This window comes from Erpetoichthys calabaricus, chromosome 9, assembly GCF_900747795.2.
Source record: "Erpetoichthys calabaricus chromosome 9, fErpCal1.3, whole genome shotgun sequence".
NCBI lineage: Eukaryota > Metazoa > Chordata > Cladistia > Polypteriformes > Polypteridae > Erpetoichthys > Erpetoichthys calabaricus.
This window is the reverse complement of record NC_041402.2, coordinates 196,022,483-196,048,012: the sequence shown is the minus strand read 5'-3', so window position 1 is coordinate 196,048,012 and position 25,530 is coordinate 196,022,483. Positions and strand designations below refer to the sequence as shown.

At 43.5% G+C, this 25,530-nt stretch overlaps 2 protein-coding genes across 4 annotated transcripts in view; one reads left to right on the top strand and one right to left on the bottom strand.

The window, feature by feature from the left end:
• LOC114657060 (lectin-like) overlaps positions 1 to 20,229 on the bottom strand; it is a 48,846-nt gene extending 28,617 nt beyond the window's left edge. Inside the window, exon 1 of the mRNA XM_028808800.2 lies at positions 20,164 to 20,229. The gene's annotated coding sequence lies outside the window, so the exon portion shown is untranslated. The remainder of the gene's footprint in view (positions 1 to 20,163) is intronic.
• LOC114657054 (lactose-binding lectin l-2-like) overlaps positions 1 to 25,530 on the top strand; it is a 561,576-nt gene that overhangs the window by 115,051 nt on the left and 420,995 nt on the right. The window lies entirely within an intron of this gene.

The window sequence follows — 25,530 nt, the reverse complement described above, 5'->3', positions numbered from 1 at the left end:
CATTCCTTTTGACTGAGTAAGTGTCAGATGTGAGCTTGATGTGTTATGTTCAGGTTTAGTCACCTTCATCAATTGAACTGATTTGAGTTTTCTGAGTGTCTGTGTTTTTCCCCTCACAGGACTCCTGCAAATCATGTGCCCATACAAAGCCTCCTTCCACCCAGTGCCACCTCAGACAGGGCACCACCACACCCCCTAATTTAAACCTTCCTTGATTTTAGTCGTCACACTTAACTCACATGCAGCACACATTATGATAGAGGCTTCATGATACAATCCTCCAATAACACAATGCATCCACACAACAATGGACAAAGTGACAAATCAGAAGTCAGTCATAATATTTCCAGAAAAACTGTGCAAAAACGAAAAAAGGGGTTTGTAGATATGTAAATTCTTCATCTTCACTTCTGTTTATCCTAAACGTTTGTTTTCATAGAGTTTAGTGAATGAGAAATTGAACCCAAAATGAACCTCATCTGTGTCACTCTTCCTTCACGTTTCTCTAAACACCTCCCCAGTTTGAGACTCTCCTTCGTAACTAAACACAAGAAGTGTGAACCTAAGAGATGTTTGGCAGACACTGCAAATGAAAAAGTTTAATAATACTCCAGAAACAAACAACAAAATGATAATCAAGGAATACAATACAAGGATTGTGGAAATCACGAGAACGTGTGCCAATATCTGGTGGTGACGTGTAGCTTTGAAATGCACTTTTGGGCTCTCGGATTCTTGCAGTGGGAAGGCAGTGTGATTGCAGTTCTCAGAAATGTAAAATTTTTAAAATGAAATATTTTTTAGAATGTCCAAAGGCAGTACAGACTCTTACAGTTCACACCTAACTGTCATTTTTGTATTTTTATGAGCATGTGGCTTTAGGAGAGTGGAGCTCTGACCAAAGTGCCAAATGAGGTGATTGCCTGGCCACCTCTCTCCACATGTCACATGCCAGCCCTCGTCCTGACTTACTGTCACCAAGTCTCTGAGGCTTCTGTGCTGCTGTGACAAACTGGTTTGCCACCATCTGCTCATGTCTGTGATTTAGGTCAGAATCTGGTGTGCTTGAGAGTCTCTGAGGGTCTCTCTGTTTCACAAAATTCTTCCTCACTGCCACATCCAGAAATGACTTGTGGCCGTGTGTTTAATTTGGGACAACACCTCACCAAACCCCACAGGTCTCTGAGGTTTTTTTTGTATTTTTAACAGGGAAGGCTATGTGACTCAGTGGCAGTAGGTGACAAACTGGTGACACCCAAAAAAGACACTTGTCATGATGTGAGTGACACTGATTCTCCCCAGTTGGAGACTGTCAGGTAGCTTTTAAACATTTTATGGAATTGGAACAAGAGAAGAAGAGTAGAAAAGCTTTGCAACTGCAGAGAATGTCCTGTGACCCAGAAGGAGGGAAACTTCACCCAAATCAACTGGGACATCGCAAAGAAGCAGGTAAGCTTGATAATACCTGGTAAGACCCTGCTGGCCACAAAGATCACAGCTCAAGATTACAGTCATCTTGGGTGCTGTCACAGGCTATCGATTTGGGCACATAAGAAGTCCAACTAATGAGAGCAGACCACTCAGTCCATGTGTTCCTTTTTATAATTAAATAGCTAATTCATCATCCAGGTGTCAAGGCTTCCATGACTTGGTCATTTTTTTCCAGATGAACTCTCCAGTCTGGAGTTGGATGTAAGTTTGGGGCAAAGAGAGAAGAGCAGCTTGTGGTGGAGATGAGATGTGGGGAAGCTGCCTCACTGGCAAGAAGGCCAAGTTATTGGAGTGGTCATTGCGAGTGACCAAAGCTGAGCTGTGCCAGCCCAAAGGTAATGTGCCTCTAGACAAGGGTGGCAAAGAGGACCGGGGGGTTCGAGGGGGTGGATTAGGCCTCTACTTGCAGCTGAGCACTAACTTTGTAAGGTTACTGACATGCATCCCAAAAATAGTCACATTTCAAACTCATTGTCACTTCCATCATCAATCACCATCACAAATCTGAGTGCATTCCTGTATACAATATAATAAAATATCTATTTATTGCTTTGTATATCCTGTATTTATCTGTTTTAGTGTTTATGCAGAAAAATTTTCAATCCAATGTTCCATATACCCTGCTGTTCTTTCTGTGACTCTGGGAAAGGCGCTATATATCAATAAACTGTATTCATATTATTATCACCATATCAACAGGCCTGAGCCCAGCTACACTCCCAAACCGTGTGTTTAATTGTGCCCACTTGTCCACAGTCTGGTCTCAGTCACTTATTTGTCTGTGACAAACCTCATCAATACAGTCCATCTCCCACTGACACCCCCCCACACACCATCATCCAATTCTAGTCCTTCATGACATCATCCAGACTCTCTGGCTGTCCCACTCTCCAAACCGTCACATCACATTCTTCTGTCTGCAATAGAAACTCACATCTGTAAACTTGGCGCACCTCTTCCTCAGATCTGCTGCCGTCTCTCCTTAGCCCTTGGCACCATATTGGTCCACCTTACCAAAAGCCACATCACTAAAGAAAAGCAAAGAATGCTGGGAGTTAAGACTCAGGATGGAATCTAAAGGCTGAGCTCAGTGTCCATGATGTCTCAGATGTCTTTCCATCTCAAACCGCCTTCTCCTCTCATGCCAGTTTCCCCACCCAAAATGCGACACCACTGCTTTAACCTTCACCCTTAGATGATGAGGCGAAGGAGACACTGCCCTTAAATTCCCACACTGTTTTAATTAACAATGAATTACACATAAGGGTCACAGCTCTTCCTGTCCACAGCACCGGCCTTCGCCCGTCTTACTCATTCTGTCTTCCCAGTTGCTCTTCCCACTCCAAGACCAGTAGAAAACAACTCCAAGAGCCCAAATGCAAGTTATATTAACTGAGAGTCCTTCTCTCCTCTGCTTTCATTTCCTGAAATACATAACTGACTTCCTTCTGTTCAAAACGAAACCTGAGAAAGCTCCAACACACCCAAACATTTTAGACATCTGAACCTTTGGTAATAAACAGGACATTTCATCAGCATCCTCACCCCTCCACTTCCAGGCCATATTAGACCCTCCTTATCCTCCCTTTCTCTAACGCACTCTGCCACCAGAAGATAAAACAAAGGAGAGAGCTGCCAGCCTTGGCACACTCCTCTCCTCCGTGCAGTCCATCAAACCTAAAACGTATTTCACTTCTAACTCCATTGTCTTCAGCCATCTTGAGTCCCTGAGCCACACCCTTGGAAAACCCTAAACAGAAAATTACCATCCGCTTGATCAACATCCATTTCTTGGTCACAGTTAACCAAAACCGAGCCGTGTTCCTGTCTTCTACCCATTCAATGACATCTCTCGTGAAAGCCAAATTCCAGTCTATCCTCCTGTCTCGTGCCCCCTAAAGCACATGGGCAAACCCCTCAGTGACACAAAGTTGGTAATAGGACACCAGAAGTGGTCCGGATGCCCACCTCAGCACTGTATGTATGTCCTGTCTGCTGTGCTGTCCTCACCAGTGACCAGAGGGCCAGCAGCCTGGTAATGGCAGGCGGCTGTCCCTTCACCTCGTGAGGCCCCTTCTATCCAGAGGACATCTACCAGCAGGTCAGGTGACAAGGATATCAAAGCATGGGCACCATAATTTATTATTATTCTCGTCTTAAAATGGGATCTTTGTTCACACTCAGAACTTATTTTAAACTCTTCTGTCTGGACTTCCTTCCTGGTGCAGGTAGGTCCTCATCAGCCAAGTGCTGGCACTTCCTTCTCCTTTGGTGTGCCGCCCTGTTCTCAAACATAGAAAGCAGAGACAGACCTGTTGACCTTGGCATGCCCGATCTGTTTACATGGCACACTCAAGTCTCTCATCGTCTGGTTGTTGTAAACACAAGTCTGGCAGACCTGGCATCACGTCTGTGCCCTGCGGTGTTTGATATCCATGCCCAGCAGTTCATTCTCCTCAGCGGTTCCTTTACTTTCTCTTTCTTTTCTTTGTTTCCATCAGGTTTATTTTAGATTTATTTTAGAGAACTTTTTAAAAGTTACCACTTGGATTGTAGGTGGGCTGAGACTCCAAAACATAGGAAGGAGTAAATGTCAACTTATTTATAGAGCACATTTAAAACAACATCAGTAACGCTTTAAAGATGACTGTCATTAGCACACATTTATGTTTTTTTTCCTGGTCTTGTATTTCAGTGCGTTATCTACAGGCAGTCAGTCGGGTGTTCAGGTAAAAGCAATAAACTCGTTCGTGTTTCGAGTTTGCGTGTCGGTAAATCGACGTCTTAGAGAATTGAAAGAAAATAAATGTGAGACGATCAGGCACAGGTGTGTTTATTTGTGATACTGAGAAACTTAAAGGGACCCAAATAGGCTGTGGGGCTGAAAAATACCTCAGTGGACAAAGATTGGGAAATCGAGAAAGAAAAGAGAAGTTTAACAGTAGAAGTAACGGCAGTTGATTTGAAACAACGGGGGATCGGTTAGAATTGACACTTAAAGTGCTGAGATATAAACAGTAAAAGTGAGGTGAGAGCACATAGCGAGTAGGAGAAGTCGAGAGGGCGTGTGACAGGAATGGCGGCAGGTGTGTTTAAAACGCTTCAAACGAGCTGAAAGAACGCGCTGGGAATACAACTGGGAATACAACTGGTTAGAGAAGAATGTGTGAAAATATGTGGTGTTGTTTCAGATGATGAATTGATAAAGGTTTGCATAAATATACTGTATATGTTTTGAATTTAAACTTAAATGAATATTAGGTCCAAGAGAAGGTTTCCAGATTTAGCATAAACGCGTGTGCTCTTTTCCTTTGACTAAGGGCCATACTAAAATTGAAGAAAGTACTTTTAGTAATTTTTTAATTAAGTTAAAAAGAAGACATGTTCTCTAGGATAACAAGGAAGATGACAATGAGCAAAACACTCGGAGGATATCAACGAAAAAGCAGCCATGAACAACTAGCCATATCAGGAGGTTATGGGTAAACAAAATCAATATTATTAAGCATAGCTAAATTGTATATATCAGAATATTTTCTTTAAAGTGTCGTATGCAGTGGTGTGATGCACTAAGTACCCTGAGAGCATTTTAAATACCAAGAGATTTTGAATTATAAGGCACTTCATACAATGGGATACGTTGATTTATTTTTTCCAATCCACTTCTTAACTAAATGTGAAATAGAATCAATTGAATGTTATTGTGTGAATGAATACATAGCTGAGTGATGTTCTCTGGAGGACGCTGCTCTTTTATTACCATCCTTTGTGAAAAGGGGATTCACTTCGCCAGCCTAGGCGCCAGTTCAAGACTGGAATAAGAACGAGAAGTAAATCCTTTACATTTTCACCAGGAGCCTCCACAGCACACGACTCTCTGACTACTAACCTCCACTCCGCTCTGCTTTCTCTTGTCTTTGGTTTGGTTTGCCACTCCTGGACGTATTTGTGTTCTCCATAGGAGACTCGCACACTCGGCTCTTATCAAGTTGTGATATTAACGGGTTTGCTTTCAGAAGTCCTCGCTGACCGACACCCTCTCACTCCACATTCCCTAACACCAGGGGTCCTCAGTCACAGTGCTGGGGGGCCACAGTGGCTGCAGGTTTTTGCTCCAACCCAGCTGCTTAATAAGAATCTCTTATTGATCAAGTAACACTTCTGCTTCACTTTAGTGGTCTCGTGTGTTAAGATTTTGAGCCCTTATTGCTTATTTTAGTCTTACACAGCAGTATTCTTGGTTTTTAATGGCTCCTTATCAGCAATAAGATGCAAATGACAAAAGAGAGCAGCATTTCTCCATTTAGCTTGTTACCATTTATACCTGTGAGTATTTATCGTGCACTATTGGGTTTAATTAAATACTTGGAAGGAAAGTGAAGAGAAAAAAGTGAAGGACTGAGAATTACTCCTCCATTTTAACCTTCAGATCATTTGGATGATATCCTTAGAAATCCCCTCCAGGACTGAGATTGAGGACCCCTGCTAAGGCAGGGAGGTTGCTGTTGAGTTTGTAAAGTTATTTTCATAACAGCGAGTGTTAGGTGCCAATAGTTTGAATATATTGAGACAACTGAATGCTTTTCCTTTGCTGTATATATCAATATATTCAGATTGACTTTATTTATATTGGGCTGATTTACTTGTTGTGATGAATATGCTTTTAATTGAGTGGAGTCAACAGCGATGGCCAAACTGGATACAACTACCTAGGAAAATGTTTATCGAAGGATCTGTTTTTGAACATAATGGATACAATGAATGACAATGGGTGCATTGCACTTACCAACTGTGGAATTTACTTTGGCCATTAAAAACAAACTGACCAAGAGACAAGCAGAGACTGACTAGCATTACTTCTGATAACGGGTACCCCAATGCAACAGGCCTAACACCTCATGAGATCATCATTTTGGGATCCACAGGTAACTTTCAGAAATTACAGATGAAGTGTTGCAATGCTGACTAATACAGAATAAAACCTTGAAGTCTTTACACCCACCGGTCAAAGCTGTTTTCTTAGCACATCGTTGATGACAGCCCTTGAATTTGAACCCGGACACAGAGCCGTGCTAAAGGTCTGCAGACGAACAAATCATCAGACTGCAAGGAGAGACGAGCGACACCAGAGAGGATCAAGCTGTGGACCGGGCCATCGACCAACTGACTACTGGACAGCGCACTCCAGTGTCTAGCCCAAGGCATCACGGCTTTCTGCTGCTAACAACTCACCTGTGCTGGTGACGGCTGATGCCAAAAGATCATCGTGGGTCCAAAATCGTGAAGGGCAACCTGCATGGCATCCAGATGTTGATATCCTTTGCTTCTATGTGTTTGCTGAGCCCACTTTAACTCTCCTTGATTTGCCTTACAGTCCGTCCACTCGTTTGACATTTCATGACAGTTGCTGACCAAATCCTTGAATTCTTCTTTCCCCTAAGAGTCAGAATCGCACCCTCGTCTCTGTTCTTCTACGGCAACGTCCTTCAAGGGAGATTTGAACCCTGGGGTTATGGATGGTATGGAGGAAAAGCTCATGATCTGCAAGCACAGCAAGGCTAATGAGCTCCTGGTCATAAGCACCATGTATTTACTGAATATCTGTGACAATTGTTTAATTCATGGAAATTCTGCACAATTACTATGAATGGAAATTCTGTTGAGTTGAACCTGTATAGTAAGTGTAACAGTATAACTGAACAAGTTTAGAAAATGTGATTAGCATAACATGATCAGCAATTAAAGAGTTCATATTTTTGGATAGATGTTTCTAGAAAGTCTGTTGATATTTGGTGGGCGAAAATAATTAAGGATTAATGTTTGTATGTAATCTGGACTGTTAATCAAAATTTAACACAAGATTATTAGCACCTGCAGCATTGCCAGTTGACAGTCCATCCAATTGAAGCTTTCTTGGTTATTGATTTTAATTATAGAATGAATAATAGAGTTTAACATTGTGAAAGATTGAGGTCTCCGTGACCCCTTGAACCCTCTGATCAGACGTCAGACACCAGATAAAAATCCAATTATTATTTATTATATAATAATAATGTGCACCAAGCACCCTACACTCCACAATACTCATAAATAAATCAATACAAAAACCAATCCTCCTCTCCCAGACGCGTTGCCAACCTTCCACCCAGCTCAGCTCGACATCTGGGATTTCCCATAGTCCTTTTATATCCCCTGACCCGGAAGTGTTTCCCATCCTCCAGTCCATGTGATTTCTTATCACTTCCGGGTCAGATAAAAAGTCCTTCTCTTCAACCCGGAAACACGTCGTTCCTTCTGGTCATCTGATCATGACGTGCTTCCGGGTTATAGGGCACGTATAAGTCCTTGAGCCTCCCTGCAGCATCCTCTGGTGAGCCCCATGGTGTCCAGCAGGGTTGGGAATAAAAACTCCATTGTCCATAATTCCCTGCTGGTCTTCGGGGCACTTCCATGCTACAGGGAGGGCTCCATCTAGCGGCCTGGGTGTATTGGCCAGGATGAACAGCCGGTCATCTCCCACAGTATTCCCCCCTCAGCGACGAATTGTATTTCGGAGCGACCAGTCCCGAGAGGAACGTCTTTCTCCACGAGGATCCACATGCTGGGCTTGGGCTTTGTCGTCTAGGTTCCCCGGAGAACCTAGGGGAAACGTTGTATCGCCAACTTCTTTGATCCCCTGTCCTCCGAGGACAACTTCACCATAGATGACCCGGCCTATGGCATTCATAGCAAAGCCGTGGTCTCCTTGGTATTCTCCCCCTGCAAGACTGGAAGCACCTCGGTACCTCTGGCTCCGTCCTTGTCTCTGCTGGGGCATGTTTATCGGCCGCCCTTACGTTTCCCGAACTGTCAGGAGACCCCCGTTTTATTGTAGGGATCTCCTTTTTAATCTGGGGCTTGCGTCCAGTTTGGGTCTCTCTATTAGCACAAGAGAGCCCTTTTACTGTTTGCACGCCCTTCCCTTTTACCTTAATTAGGGGCGGCGTCTTCAGCACCTCATCGCCCCGAGAGACAGCACTTTTCAGCTGCTCCGGTTTGACCAGTGCTTCCTCCGCCCCTTCTGTCATCACACCACAATCTTTTGTTGGGTTCGCAGTGACTTGGCACCCGCTACTTTTCAATTGCAGGCCCGAATCGCACTGCGTCCCCTTATTCTGTACAATACCAGTAAAACTCACCTGTATCGCCAAATCAATCATAACGGGAGACTCCCGACCAAATTGCCGTAGGTATTCTTCCACCTTCTTTATCAGGGCTTCGGCCGACGCTCCCATGTCTCCGACGATCCTCTTGATCTCAGTCAGCACCTGAAAAATACTTTGTACGGGCTCGATCAATTTTTCGAGCTCCGGCACGTCTAGAAAGTTATTTAATTCGGCCGGAGGCAAGGTTATTTCCTCATTCTCCTTACCTGCTGGCCAGGAGCCAATGAGCACGTCCGCTGTCGGCATGTGCTCTGACGGGCTTCGCGGAGGCTTCTGAGAATTGGAGTCTCGCCTTTTAGAGGGCCGGGGCGCTGCTACCGGCCGGGAGTCAATGGATACGTCCATTGTCGGCACGTGCTTGATTGGGTCTCGCAAAGGTCCTCGGGAATTGGAGTCTTTAGAGGGACGGGTGGCTGCTCGTGGCCAACTGAGATCTGCCTTTTCTACTTTAACGGCAGACCCTTCAGTCACGTCCTGCCCCTCTTTACCTTGTTTTAATTCCGGCGCTGCTTCGTTCGCCTCCCCCTTCCCTTCCAGGGAGTCTGGTTCCATCTGGGAACACACGACCTCACTAACGGACTGCCGTTGACCTTCCTCCCAACATCCTTCGGGCGAAAGCATGAAGCACATGTCTGCCAATGAGCAGGTGTCTTCCTGGTCAGGTGACTCGTTGTTTTCGTGATGATATACCCAGCCTGCACCAGGATAGTCCACGTGATCGTCGTCGGCGAATAGACTTCTCCCTTTCAGACTCCTAGATAGGCTCGCAATCTCTCTGTCGCAGCCATCTTGCCTGAGTAGGAGAGATGTGTCCGTCTTATAGTCCGTTTCGTGTCGCTCGGCCTCTGTAAAATAAGAACATACAGCTCCCGGCGCATCGGGCGTTGTCCCGGCACATACCTTGGAACGCAGACGATCCAGTCTCAGTTCATTTGGGTAGTCCTCTGGAGTCTCAATCCGATAGCGTTCCGGCTGTTGCCCTGCTCGGGCTTGCTCGGCTTTAATCAGCTCTCGGTCTTCTGCACTCCCAGTCAGGTAGGTCCACACCTTCTCTGCCTCTGTAAGGTTCTGCACCCAGTTGGTATTGCCCTTTTTTCCGGACTTCTTTCCCATCTCGAACCAATGTTGAATGAGGCTTTCTATTAAGCAGCGCAGCCCACGGAGTATGGTGATTTTTCTTGAGTGTCCTGACGCTGTCTTCTTGGGGTTCTTAGTCCACAGAAATTTTTTAAATTTCAGGTCCTCTGCCAAAACTGAACGGCCAGAGAATCCTGCCGACTACGCCACTGTGAAAGATTGAGGTCTCCGTGACCCCTTGAACCCTCTGATCAGACGTCAGACACCAGATAAAAATCCAGTTATTATTTATTGTATAATAGTAATGTGCACCAAGCACCCTACACTCCACAATACTCATAAATAAATCAATACAAAAAACAATCCTCCTCTCCCAGACGCGTTGCCACCCTTCCACCCAGCTCAGCTCGACATCTGGGATTTCCCATAGTCCTTTTATATCCCCTGACCCGGAAGTGTTTCCCATCCTACAGTCCATGTGATTTCTTATCACTTCCGGGTCAGATAAAAAAGTCCTTCTCTTCAACCCGGAAACACGTTGTTCCTTCTGGTCATCTGATCATGACGTGCTTCCGGGTTATAGGGCATGTATGAGTCCTTGAGCCTCCCTGCAGCGTCCTCTGGTGAGCCCCATGGTGTCCAGCAGGGTTGGGAATAAAAACTCCATTGTCCATAATTCCCTGCTGGTCTTCGGGGCACTTCCATGCTACAGGGAGGGCTCCATCTAGCGGCCTGGGGGTATTGGCCGGGATGAACAGCCGGCCATCTCCCACAACATAAAGGGAAATTCACTAACTATGAAGAATGGTAGCAAATGTAAGGGACAGTCAAGTGCTTTGGGAGTAGGACACTCAGGACAGAATGTTTAAATCTATTAATGTAAAGGTGAAGATAAACTTAAAGACACTTGAAACAAGAAAAATGTATCATTTGTTTGACTATTGTTTTCATGAAGGATGTGAATTCTATTGTGTAAAAGTAATTGATGCCCTTATGCTCGTGGGGCCTCCAGGCAACTACACATCGTGCCCATGTGTGAAGACGGCCCTGAGTGGACGTGGACGAGTATCCGGCTCCTTCTTCGTGGCTGACATTTGTGCGACCTTCCTTGAACTTCTCTATCCATTCATACACACTTCTTCACAACAAACACTTTCTTAGACTGGGCACAAAGTCTCCGATAAATATCGGCACCAGGCACACCCTCAGACCACAAAGAATCGAATCACTGAACGCTGTTCTTCTTTCGTGCAAATCACAAGTGGGCAGCCATTGCTTCTCGCACCGCAGTTACTAACGATCTGACGTGACACATTCACACCTGCACAGCAGTGACTGGGGACACAGGGACCTTGTATGGATAGCGCTGAGAAGACAGTGCTGCCAACACTAGTTTTAATATAAGTGAAGTGCACATCAATTTTCACTCACCTTCGTGTGTGTATATATATATATATATATATATTCACGGCATTCGTAGTCTGTGTCACAATCTGATTGTATGGGTGGTTACCTACCAGGTAACGCTTGTGGTTGGCCAGCAATCTGCTAACATCCGCCACGGTGCCCTCAGTTTGTGAGGAGCAGATCATAGAATGGTTGAAATAGTTTCTGAGGTTCGATTCCTGAGAGGGAGTGCAGTGGAGTGTGTACACCTGATGAGCCCAGAATGAGGGCGAAACACGTGTCGTGTACTCTTTGCATTTATTTGACAGTAAACTATTTCAACCATATATATATATATATATATATATATATATATATATATATATATATATATATATATATATATATATATACATACTGTAAGTATCTACGAGGGACATTCAAAATTTAAGAAACAATAGTGGCAGTGACGAAAAGACAGAAGGTTGAGCTGAATGTGGCGGAGTTGAAGATGCTACAGGCCTCTCCTCTAGGGCCATGTCATTCTTATCTTACCAGCAGTATCTTGGACCAGAGCGTTGCAGCCCATTAAAGCTTGTGAATGAGCTCTCTGTATGGCCCTAAATGGGTTACTAGTCTAGACATGTAAAAGAAAAATGGAGGCGTTGAACTACAATAGCAGTCAATCCTGAGAGTGCGGAAAGAATATGGGATTTGGGACATTCTGTGATGGTCTCCATAATGAAGAGCGTAAAGGGGACAGTAGGGTCACCTCAGGATTGTGCCACAGCAGTACAAGGATGGAGCTGGCAGATGTTAAGATGTTTTGAAAAGCTTTTTCTAGTTTAGGTTTACCTCTTGATTTATTTTTTCTGCTTGCTCTTGGGTTTAATTCCAAAATAAACTCGAATATCTGTTTTTTTTTTTGCTTTTGATTTCATTTTGAGTTAGATGTTATTTTTCCAAGTTATAGTTTTGTTATTATGTGAGTTCATTTTGTTTGTCGTGGGCACCGTCATTGTTAGATGTTTCGTTGCTATCATGTGACACCCCAAACTCATGAGTGGTGACATTATTACTGTGACAGTTTAAAGATCAGAGTGTCAGTTTTTCAAGGTGTCCAAGTTTGTGATTTTCAGACAAACTCTTTTTGTGTGCTCTTTGGTAAATCTACATGATTAAAAAGAGCCATTGGCTAGGATCTTGACTTTAATTTATGACATATGTCCTCAATTATCAGTTTTAATAAACAATTGAGTCCCGGAGCGTGCAGGTCAGGTGTAGGTGTGCACATGGCGGCACTCACTCCTGGGCTGATTGGAGTGCTTGGCTGATCACACACTCACATGCAAATGCCGGCAGATCAGTCAGGTGCCTCATTCACACCGCAGCGTAGGCTGAGGATCACATCTGCACCCAATCAGGCAGGGAGTCTCAGAAGGGAGAACAACAGAGGATCACGAAAACAGAACATGAGAGCACACAGCACCTTAGCAGAGCGAGTCGGCCAGTGAGTGAGCAGGAGGAAGAGCGATCGTTAGCCCCATGGAGGAGCAAAGGATTGGTGCTCTAGGGGCAGATCGTCCCTGCTGATGATTAAGAAGGGAGTGAGTTTGATGACAGTGGAGTCCTCCTCAGGGCTCCGAGGGACACCAGGGGAGTGAGAAGGAAGATGGGAGGACAACCAACCAAGTGGTCCTGTGATTCCGATACAGGCAGCCAAGACAGGAGTCGGTGAGAAGGACCGCGGCTGCTAGAGTCTCCACCGGCTGAGCGAGCTGTGGGTGAGCCAGGGAGACACAGAGGGCTTGTGTGGGAAGAAAGGAGGAAGATTAAGCACTGGATGACTGTTTGTTTTACACTGATTGTATCTCTGGATTTTAACTCACAGACGTCACTGATCTTTTACGCTGCACTCTTTGCACATTTATTTGGATTTTAGATAAAAGCCCTGAACACTTTTGCACCAACCCCTTGCTGAATGTGTGCGGCTTCATTTGCCCAATTCATCGCAGTTTATGACTATGGACAGTCAAGGGTTCAAGAGGCTCCTGAAATCAATCAGGGAGCATGGAGCCAACCTAGATCATCACATTTTCCAATTTTTGACTTGTGCATGTAATTTCAGCTCCATATTTTGTCTTCTGGTTCATTCTCTCTTATTCCTGCGGCCTGCCATCATTTTTTCATGTCCAGGCAAAATAGCAGAGGAAAAAAATGCACAAAAATGACATGAAGTACACTTACGCTGAACACAACTAAATACTGAACTTGTTACCAAAACCCATTAAAAGGCAGCAACTCCACTCAGTCACGCCATTCTCCCTGTGCCAGTTACAGTGGGACGTTACCTCAGCTTCAGCCCAGGTCTTCATCAGTGAGAAAAATTGGTAACATTGGTCAGAATATCTCACCCATCCCTGTTCACAGGATCCTTGACAGAAGGAAACATCTGCAAATGAGACATTATTGATTAATGGAGGCCATTAGAAGATCGTAGAGTCCTACACATTTGCAAGATCTGTGTACCTGTGGCCACAACTTCCTGGTTTTTGAGTTTTAGAAAATATTAAATCTCCTAGTCCTTGCATTGCTCTTGTGACCTGCCATCTCTTCTGTTATTATGTAAAACAGCACCGTCTGCCTAGTGAGAGCTTTATGCATGTTCTCACAATTGAACTCTTCTTGAATTCACCTTCCCAATTCTTTCCCTCAGGGCTGCCCTCTCATCCTCCTGCCTACTGGACCCTTGTCATACTCCCCACATGGCTCCAAGGTCATCAAATGGAGCTTTTAGGCATCAGACAGAGAACACTTCCAGGGGAGGGGGGTCCTCCAAAGGACATCAGCGTTTTGCACCATGAGTTGAGCGCTAGAGCTCCACCTAATGGCTGCAGGTGTCTTTGTAGTCCTGAACCCTTCCTCATAGGGACCTAGCAGTCCGCAGACATCCATCCATCCATCCATTTTCCAACCCGCTGAATCCGAACACAGGGTCACGGGGGTCTGCTGGAGCCAATCCCAGCCAACACAGGGCACAAGGCAGGAAACAATCCTGGGCAGGGTGCCAACCCACCGCAGGACACACACAAACACACCCACACACCAAACACACACTAGGGTCAATTTAGGATCGCCAATCCACCTAACCTGCATGTCTTTGGACTGTGGGAGGAAACCGGAGCGCTCGGAGGAAACCCACGCAGACACGGGGAGAACATGCAAACTCCATGCAGGGAGGACCCAGGAAGCGAACCCAGGTGTCCTAACTGCGAGGCAGCAGCGCTACCACTGCGCCACCGTGCCGCCCTCAGTCCGCAGACAGACTGTCCAATATACACGCTCCTCTCCACAGCCTCCATCTCAATATTCTTGTGATTTCTCCCACTTTTAAGATGTCTGCGCCCAAGGTTCACATTACTGTCCCCTGTTGCCGATGGCCTATTTACGCTTATAGTGCTATGACAGCTACTTGTGCCAATGCAACTTCCCTCAGGTCCTGAGCAAAGACCACAAGCACTCAAGTCCGGGGTCCGTTATTCACAGATGCCTGAGGGTCTTCTAACAGCTTGTCACATGCAGAATGGCTGTGCCCCCAATTCAGCTGACCTTCTATAAAGGTGAGTGATCCTGAATGACCATTGAGTGTGCCCTCACCTTGACCCTTACAAATCACGACTGTCTCTATCAGATAGTTTAGTTAAGTGGTGTGTGCAAAAAACGAAAACTCCAGTCCTCAGATGAAGATGACCAACCTGGCATCACCAGCTCAGAAAGAACATTTATAAATCTTGCCTTTGTAGGGTGAAGGTTAGAGTTGTGACCCTCATTGAGACGACCTGCTGACGTTGATGCTGTGACAACATGAAACACTTAAGTCAGCTGCATATCAATCTGAATTTACCTGCCATGATGCCGAGACTCACAGTCAAACCAATTAGTAGCAAAGAGAACATTGTGGTCACTGTGGTCAGATTTCTGGAAAAGAAAAAATTATGATGATATGCAAATCAGTGTCATGAAAGTGAGAAGAACAGCAAAATGTGTGAGATGACACACGGCCAGCAGCCACTTCCTCAGCTTTGATGGGTCACGTTTACCTCTCCAATGAGCCTTCGCCCCTCAGATGATTGGACCCCGTGATGTGCACTGAATTTGCCAACCACACCCACGTATTCTGCATTGTTCTTAGTGGTTATGAACTGGGCATTGTTTAATTTCATTTTGTCGTTTTCACATTATTGTTACTGTTCAGTATTGTGTCAGTTTTGTGACTTTTCATGACTGCAGCCATATTTGAAGGTGGCTTGGTTGCTGGACATGTGACTGGCATCATATTGAATAGACATGGTAGTGCCAGTCACATTTGTTAATTAAATAAGCCCTGTTTGCCACCATAACAAAAGTCATCACAAAATTAACATCATTACTTAAGGAAAAATACTCTAATATGCGTTAGGAGGCATTTGTCTCTCTTATATGAGCTACGATTTTTCTCTCACCTTTGTCAACAATATTCAAAATGCACCCCTTCATCAGTCAGTATTTGAAATGTGCCAGCCTGCCATCTTTGTCCCTAATGTTAGGTGAGCCCTCATTCGTCACAAAGCAAAACTGATGGCAATCAACAACACAGTTGACAGCATGCAGATTCTGGTGGACCATCAACCGGTCTAGCAGGTGGAGATGTTTACATATCTTGGCAGTGTCTTTTCCAGGGACGGTGCTGTAGAAGTGGATGTCAGTTACAGAATTGGGAAGGCGGTAGGAGCTTTCCAAAGGATGAGCACAATATGGGCCATCACATTGAACACTAAAGTATGATTGTACCAAGCTATCACTATCCCAATGGCAATCTTCACCAGTAAAACCTGGAAAGTTACAAATCAAATCACCAGGAAGCTGGTGACTATGGTAAATTCTGGGCATCACCTATCGTGATCACATCACAAATGAGGAGTACAAAGAAGAGGCGGGATTGGTGCTCTAAGCGATATTGTGACAAATCGTCAAATGCAGCTTGCGAGCCACATATTCTGATTGCCAGAAGATCATTATACCAACATCACTATGAAAAGGATACCACCAGGTGGAAAATGGAAGAGAGGCTGGCCTCACATGACTTGGCGTTGAACGCTTCAAGAAGATTTTCTGAAACTTGATGTCTTGAAGAGGCCAAAATCATTGCCAACGACAGAGACAACTGGAGATCACTTGCTGCCCAATGCGCCGCAGGGTGCAGGAGGACCTAAGTCTAAGTCATTCTAAGTCATTCATCAATGTTACCTGATCTTCTGAGCGATGCCCTCACTTACAGTGTGCAAACACATCCAGGTGGTCTTCTAAATATTGCATGTCTTTTGTTTGACAGGGAGGAGAGGAGGTCTTCAAGCTAAGATTCTTATGTGATTTCCCACAATGCCTTAAAGGCCTTTAAATTCAGCAGACATTCTCTAATTGCCATCATATTGTCCTCTACATATCACAGGGAATTGCTGTTTCCAGCAGAAATAGTCAGGGACACTCCGATCGATTGGACGGCGATCTAAATCGGCCAGTTTTTCATTTAAAATAATCAATCGGTGATCAATAAATTGACTGATCAGAAAAAAACAATCTTTTCATCCCCTGCTCTTCTAAGCTTTATGGTAATTTAGTAGTAGTGCTCTTTTACACAAGGTATTACGGTAGTTGAGCCAGCGCACGTCTTTTGCAGCGTAAACAAACCGCAGCAAGTTGGGGGTGACTGGAATATTAGCCGTCACATTAAAGAAAGTGGAGTCATAAAGTGAGGAAAAGGAATCGGAGGAGTCATCTGTGCAGTTAGACCCCTTTATTCTGTCCTTAAAATTAAACCGCCTGAGTTTGGACAGCGTGCAGCAGCTTATGTTTTTAATTGAAAAAAGAGAACTTAAAGATAAATTTGAAATTGCAGCTTAGTAAATAATAGACTTGTTAGCTTAACAGCAAAATGTGTCTTTGACTTATAAACATATTAAGTATGTTAGCCTCGTAGTCTTCTTGATAAACAACTTATGAACATTTGATACATGTGTGGCTTTTTTAAAGATTTATACCGTGTTTATCATGTGTGTCATAACAGTATAAGTTTTGGTAAGAAACAAGTACAACGTAATTAAAATGGTACCAGCAAGAGCCATTTGCTACTTATTAAGGTTATATTAAATGTGAGTGCCTAGTCTATGGGAGGCTCTAATGAATTGAATTGGTATATTCTAACTATGTCATGTCTCTCTGACCACCGATTAGTCTCAGTAGTGACCTGCCTTGCCATACGTAAGGCCTGGAGGGCACACGGTTTTAAACTGCGCCTTAATGTGCCCAATAGTATGAAATGCAACGCACTCTATTGAACGAGCAGCGCCGTACGTTTAGAGCGCACTGAAGGCGAAGTAAAGTATCTTTACATATAGAAACAAGTAAAGTTTGACAAGGAAAGCGACGTTTAGAGAAGAGACATTTTTTCCATTTTTTTTTTTGCCTTTTATTCTACGTGTGTAAAAAAATTTTTTCTTTATTCTTGTGTGGATTGTTTGCTTTGAATTTTCACAAAATCTTTTAAAACAAACTTTTGGACTGAGAGATTTCTTTCGCCATGCGTTTGATCCGTGCTTGAATCTGCCTTACGCTCCAGCAGATACAGTAGCCCATATTTTATAATTACACCTCAAGAAATGTCTACCTGATACACTGAAAAGAAAAAAAACACACACACCTGTACAAATGTAATAAATACTAGACATTAAGCCCGTTACAATAACGGGCGCTAGAACAGTAGTCCATAAACATTAGTAGGAACAGTCTGTATTAAATGGCAAGGGACCTTTTACCTCATTACATTTTTTCCGTAAAATGCCTGTAATTTTCTCTGACAGTAATACTGGCTTTGCTGTCCGTAATATGCGTTTAATTTTCTGTCACAACAGTGAACAATCAGCAGAGTCTCCCCAGCAACTGATGTAATGTGCGTGAAAATAACTACGAAAATATCTACTTTTAAATACATTTTACCGGGCCAAGCTTCTTAATCGCAAATCTGACATCCTCAGAGTGAACACTTGCACAACAATGGAGAAGCTGGTCTCCGCGTCTCAGTACCCGATTGGATTTTTCGTGTTTTATGTTTTAGGTCTTACCTCAAATACCGAAATACGATTGGATCGGCCACGCGATATTTTATAGGTCCCGCCCTCTCTGTCTTGTGTGACGTGTCAGGTGGCCTTTGAAGCATCACACCGCACCCCGCACATACGCACTTCACCAGAAGACACACACACACGGACACCTGGACGCACACACGGGTTTTATCAAAGAGGATAAACTGTAACAGTAAAAAAGGTGTAGTGCAATAAATGATTAAAAATTATTTAAACCTCCAAGTACAAATATATTTAAATTTAAGCAGCATTTAATTGCCAATATCAATTGACTGATTGTGTGAAATAAATTTATATACTGTATATATTTGTATTCTTAGAGAAATGGTGAAAACTTCCTTTTTGTAATGAAGCCTTGGTTCAGACAGGAACATTACAGAAACGATTAAATAATATGACAGCCTGTAATTTTAAGAAGCATTTAATTTTTTTTTTGTTTTCTTTTAAGCCATATGTATTATGGATATATATTTTTGTAAATATTTTCTTAGTTAAAGTATGCATTTTATGGAATTTTAAGTATTTTTATGGTCAGTGACTGAAAAATGTTTAGAATTTCATTTTGTTAATAAAAAATTAACAGTTAACACCAGTGGTCTATAGTTTAATTATAAAATTACACTTAGGCCATACGGCTTATATGCGTCTGGTAATGCAGGAGAGTAGTGTAAAAGTTTTTTAAAGTGATAAAGAAAAATAAAATCGGAATCAGCCGATCAAGTAACATGAAATCAGTAATCATATTCAGCCTTAAAAGATCATCAGATCAGAGCATCCCTAGGAAGAGATGCCAACCTCTACATCGTGTGCCATCTCCCTGCTCTGACAAGGGGCTGATAGGTTTACCATAAGACTGGCAATCCAATCATGGCCATCTAGATGGTTTTTAAGAATCTTTCTGTTTGGGGTGATGATCCTTCACTCTCAATAGAGAGGCCTACCAACAAACTCTGAATATATGAACTGTTGTCCTCCAACATTGCCCAGGCTTCGGTGGGTCTTGCAGATATCTAAAGAAGGGATGTGGAGACCGGCTCAGCAGTGTCTGCTCTGTCTGTTCTTCCTGTACAGTCCCAGCCAGGCATTTTTGAACCTGCTTATTCCCACCAGATGGGCCAGGAGCTGGCGCCTGTAGACTAACTGGTTTTACAAAGTTAGAGAACTTGGAACTCCCTTAAAGCTTACATCTCTGAAGTGAGCTATCTGTGTAGTCAGAGCAAGTCATATGTGGTCTGTTTTGAGCACAATTGGTGTGACTGGTGATTAAATATAAGGAGCTACAATATCTGCACAGAAAGCACAGTAACATCTAACATGAGTGACAGAATTGAGGAATGCACCACAACTGTCAACTGGCACTACAACTGACCTTCAGTACTCGCCTTGTGGGTGGTAAGCCACCATGGTAGGTCTACTCAGGTTTTTTATATATGTGAGTCAGCATTGACACTCAAATCACTGTCACGCTGAAGGAAAACACCCAATAGATTTCTTCATTGAAGTCTCTCCATTTAAGGATGTGTGTCAGTCCTGCGTTCACCTTGTCAGGCCCTCTCCCTGTCCTCTAGTGCCCCCTTTAGCCTGCAGTTGTAGTTCACAACACTTTGCCCAATACAATGCGATGGGCCTTGCTGTGAACAGTCCTATTAAAAGGTAAGGGTGCACTGATTGAGAAACCGCCATCTCTTTACTGCTTCCCTGTGTTCCATCGTGGACCACCGCAGCCCAGTGTGATGGCAGAGCATCTTCTATCAAGGGGGTCTCCTGATCAGAACCGTGGAGCCCACGGAGTAATGGGGGTCTAATAAAAACAGACGATTCCTTACCTGTGTCGCTCGATGTGGTGGTGGTCCAGTGGATTTGCCTGCTCAGCTCAGACTAGGGTCCTTGGCTCTCTGGTGGCTTTTTATTGCATACAAGAGGTGTGGGGTCCATGACGTTTGTGGCTTCTCGAGTGTGAACATAAACATCCTGGAGGAGTGCTTCAGTTCCAGTGAATCCTGAAGACTTCCCCACATGTAGGATATTTTGGATTTTTCGGAGAGCACAGCCCTCTTGTTAAACTTTGCACCTCAGACTTTGTTTTAAGTTATCTCCTCAAATTTCGGTAAATTTTATTTTCCGCCTGTTTTGCATACGCAACTAAGAAAGCAAAGTTTTCACCACCATAACCTTCATCAGGTAACCAGATAATGTGATAAAGAAATGTCAGGCACTGAGCCAATGAGCTTGATCACTAAACTGATATGACAGAATGGGTGGCATCCACCTGATCTTCTCTGTGTTTCAATGCTCACATATTCTGAAGGACACCCGCCATGTTCAGCACACAGTGTCGTCCCATTTGGTATTTACAAAAATCCGTACGACAAATTTCTGAAGTGCTGTCACCTGGGATGAATCCCCACAGACGTGTTCTCACCCTTGTCACAGCTCTCTGGTGTCTCCTACCACTTTCAGAGGTGGGCTTTAAGTTGGAAGATCCAAACCTCTCCATGTCTTCCTTGTGAAACATTTGTCCTGGGTGCCGTTTTCTGGTCTACAAATCTTTTAGAACATTAGAACAATTTGGATGAGAACAGGCTATTCAGGCCAACAAAGCTTGCTTGTCCTATCCACTGAATTCACTGAGTTTTGAAAGTCCATCAAGTCTTACTGTCTACCACACTATTGGGTTGCTTATTCCAAGTGTCTGTCAATCTTTGTGTAAAAAAAAAATTCCTAATGTTTGTGCCAAATTCACCCTTCACAAGTTTCCAACTGTGTCCCCGTGTTCTTGATGAACTCATTTTAAAATAACAGTCTCAATCCACTGGACTAATGGTCTTCATCATTTTAAACACTTCACTCAGGTCTCCTCCTCATCTCCTTTAAAGGCTCATCTCTGCTAATCTTTCCTCATCACTCATCCCCTGTAGCTCTGGACTCAGCTGAGTTTATCTTCTCTGGACCTTCTCTAATGCTGCTATGTGCTTTTTGTACCCTGGAGACCCAAACTGCACCCAGTACTCCAGATGGGGCCTCACCAGTGTGTTATAAAGCCTGAGCAGAACCTCCTGTGATTTGTACTCCACACATCAAGGCGCTATATAACCTGACGTTCTCTTAGCCTACTTAATGGCTTCTGAATACCGCCTGGCATACCACTATGACTCCTCAATCCTTCTCCTAAGGTGGACTCTTAATTTTCAGACCACCCATTGTGTATTCAAACCTCACATTTTTACCTCCTACATGTCATACTTTACATTTACTGACATTAAATTTCATCATCCACAAATCTGCCCAAGCTGTCTGCTGTCCAAGTCCTTCTGTGATGATTTAATGGATTCACAATTATCTGCCAAGCCACCTATCTTGGTATCATCTGCAAACTTCACCAGCTTGTTCTTTATATTCCTATCTAAATCATTTATAGATATTAAAAATAACAGCGACCTCAGCACTGCCTCCTGGTGGTCACCACTCTTAACATTGGCCAATTCTGATGAGGTTCCTCACACCATCACCCTCTGCTTCCTGTGTCTCAGCCAATTCTGCCCTCATCTACACCCCACACCCTTTTATTTTGATGCCCACCCTCTCATGTGGCATCTCATCAAATGTTTTCAGAGATAAATCACATCATCTGCTCCTCTCTGGTTGTCTCCTTTTGTTGGTTCCTCATAGAATTCCAGCCTGTTAGTAAAACACGTCCTCCCTGTTCTGAGTCCACGCTGACTGGTCAGTAAAACTCCTGCACTTGCCATGTGTTGCTCCATCTTATTCTTAATGACATAACCCCACATGATGACACTGTATGCTGCACAGCTCCTCTTTAGAACATTTAGTCCATTTTGTGCTCTTCACTGAGGATGTGGGAGGAAGACCAGAGCACGTGCAGAAAAACCCACAGAGACACGGCGAGAAGGTGCAAACTCCTCAAAGACAAAACTCCAGCGCCCTTGTGCTGACTCGTCAATCCATATATCAGTCTTTATTTACAAGTAGCCATGTTATCTGTTGAAGACCAGTCACAGAACACATAAAAAAATATTTAATACTTCTCACCCTATGTGTTCCATCAGTGGTGTCCCCCAGAATCCTCGTGTGTCTTCAGAAGATAACTAAGCTGAGGTGCACTTAGTTTTCCCAGCATTCCTTTTTGACTGAGTAAGTGTCAGATGTGAGCTTGATGTGTTGTGTTCAGGTTTAGTCACCTTCATCAATTGAACTGATTTGAGATGACGATCAGGCCTGTATGCGTCCACATGTGCTTTAACATCACAACACTTTTCTGAGGGTCTGCACTTTTCCCCTCACAGGATTCTACTTGCAAGTCATGTGCCCATAGAAAGCCTCCTTCCACCCAGTGCCACCTCAGGCAGGGCACCACCACCATAAATTTAAACCTTCCTTGATTTTAGTCGTCACACTTAACTCACAAGCAGCACACATTATGATAGAGGCTTCATGATACAATCCTCCAATAACACAATGCATCCACACAACAATGGACAAAGTGACAAATCAGAAGTCAGTCATAATATTTCCGGAAAAACTGTGCAACAATGAAAAAGGGGTTTGTAAATGTGTAAATTCTTCATCTTCACTTCTATTTACCCTAAATGTTTGTTTTCATAGAGTTTAGTGAATGTGAAATTGAACCCAAAATGAACCTCATCTGTGTCACTCTTCCTTCACGTTTCTCTAAACACCTCGCCAGTTTGAGACTCTCCTTTGTAACTAAACACAAGCAGTGTGAACCTAAGAGACGTTTGGCAGACACTGCGAATGAAAAAGTTTAATAATACTCCAGAAACAAACAACAAAATGATAATCAATGACTACACTACAAGGATTGTGGAAATCACGAGAACGTGTGCCAATATCTGGTGGTGACGTGTAGCTTTTGGGCTCTTGGACTCTTGCAGTGGGAAGGCAATGTGTGTGAATGGCACTTGTGAGAAATGTGAAACTTTTAAAATGAAATATTTTTTAGAATGTCCAAAGGCAGTACAGGAATTGCTGGACTCTAACAGTTCACACCTAACTGTCATTTTTGTATTTTTATGAGCATGTGGCTTTAGGAGAGTGCAGCCCTGACCAAAGTGCCAAATGAGGTGACTGCCTGGCCACCTCTCTCCACACGTCACATGCCAGCCCTCATTCTGACTTACTGTCACCAAGTTTCTGAGGCTTCCGTGACGCTTTGACCAAACCCCACATGTCTCTGAGTTTTTTTATTTTTTTAATAGGGAAGGCTCTGTGACTCAGTGGCAGTAGGTGACAAACTGGTGACACCTAGAAAAGACACTTGCCATGATGTGGATGACACAGATTCTCTGCAGTTGGAGACCGTCAGGCAGCTTTTAAACATTTTATGGAATTGGATCAAGAGAAGAAGAGCAGAAAAGCTTTGCAACGTCCTGTGACGTAATCCAGGTGACCCAGAAGGAGGGAAACATCACCAGGGAAGTGGGAACTTCATCCAAATCAACTGGGACATCGCATGAAGCAGGTAAGCTTGAAAATATCTGGTAAGAGCCTGCTGGCCACAAAGATCACAGCTCAAGGTTACAGTCATCTTGGGTGCTGTCACGGGCCATCGATTTGGGCACATAAGAAGTCCAACTAATGAGAGCAGACCATTTAGTCCATGTGTTCCTTTTTATAATTGAATAGCTAAGTTGTCCCAATTCATCATCCAGGTGTTAAGTTTTCCATGACTTGGTCATTTTTTGGAGTTGGAGGTGAGTTTGGGGCAAAGAGAGAAAGGGGGTGAGAAGAAGAGCAGCTTGTGGTGAAGATGAGATGTGGGGAAGCCATCTCACTGGCAAGAAGGCCAAATTATTGGAGTGGTCAGGCGGAGGGGTCATCGGGAGTGACCAAAGCTGAGCTGTGCCAGCCCAAAGGTAACGTGCCTGTAGACAAAGGTGGCAAGATTATATGCAGGGATGTGATTTATAGCAGATTGTGTTCCCTTCACTGCTGGCTAGAAACCTGGTGTGCAAATAAAAGCATAGCGTTTGTGAACAATTGGGATGATTTTAGGGAAAGGCCTGGATTTTTCAAAAGAGATGGTCTTCATCACAACTGGAGGGGATCTTATGTATTATCCCAAAATATGGCAGCACAACTGCCTGGTTGACTGATTAGAGCTCCATCCAGGCCGCAGTCATGTGATCTTAAATCACAGGCTGTTGTTTATCCCACCTGTTACTGTCCTGAAGCTGTTACCCATAATCCCTGTTGTGGGGCATCTAATAGATTTAGTCTTGATGTAAACCTTAAATTACTTGATAACCAAAAAATAAGGTGCATAATTAGACCAAGAGATAAAACCAGACCCTCCACCAGGGGCACCTGTAATAGAAATGTACGTCAAATTAAAACAAAAATATATCAGCAGTTCAGAAAGAACCCTGCAGTTTTAAATGCTGCTTATTGAACATTCGCTCCATTGGCAGTAAAGCTGTTTTGGTAAATGATATTATATAAAGTGTAGCTGCGTTTTCTTAAAGTTTTTCAAAGTACAGCAGCTCTAACTTAAAAAATGGGATTCAACAAAAGCCTGACACGCAGAAATGATTCCACAGACAAAATATCTTCCTTTTTAAGAGTTTAGTTAAATTTCAAAGTAAAACAGTTCACACAATAAATAAAATTAAAATAGCAAAAAAAAAAAAAGGAAAAATTTATAATAAGAAAAATTCAATTCTAACCTTAATCTTGTTACATCTTAAATCGTTACTAATCACTTATAATTTCTGAACCATTTCAAAACGGTCAGAAAACTGTATGCTTATCCCATTTCTAAGTTGAAAATGGGTCTTTCAAGTCCCTGCTTACTGGGACCTGCTCTAAACACAACAGGATCTAATATCACACTGTTTCGCAGGTATAGCAAGAAGGTTCTATTTCTTACTAACTTATAGGGGGAAACGACTACACCATTGTCTATGACTATGGAAGAGATGATATTCTATTCAGATTAAGCAAACATTAATAAGAGTTTAACTCAAAAATTTAACTTTCTAAGATTGGCTCTTACATGAAGTACAAAATCTGATCTGTGTCTTCTCACTGAAACCTGGCTTAGTAAATGTGACACTGTCCCCCTAGCTGAGGCGTCACCAGATGGATACTCGTTCCTTCATAAGTCTAGAGATTCTGAGAGGTCGAGGAGGAGGACTTGGAATAATTCATTGTAA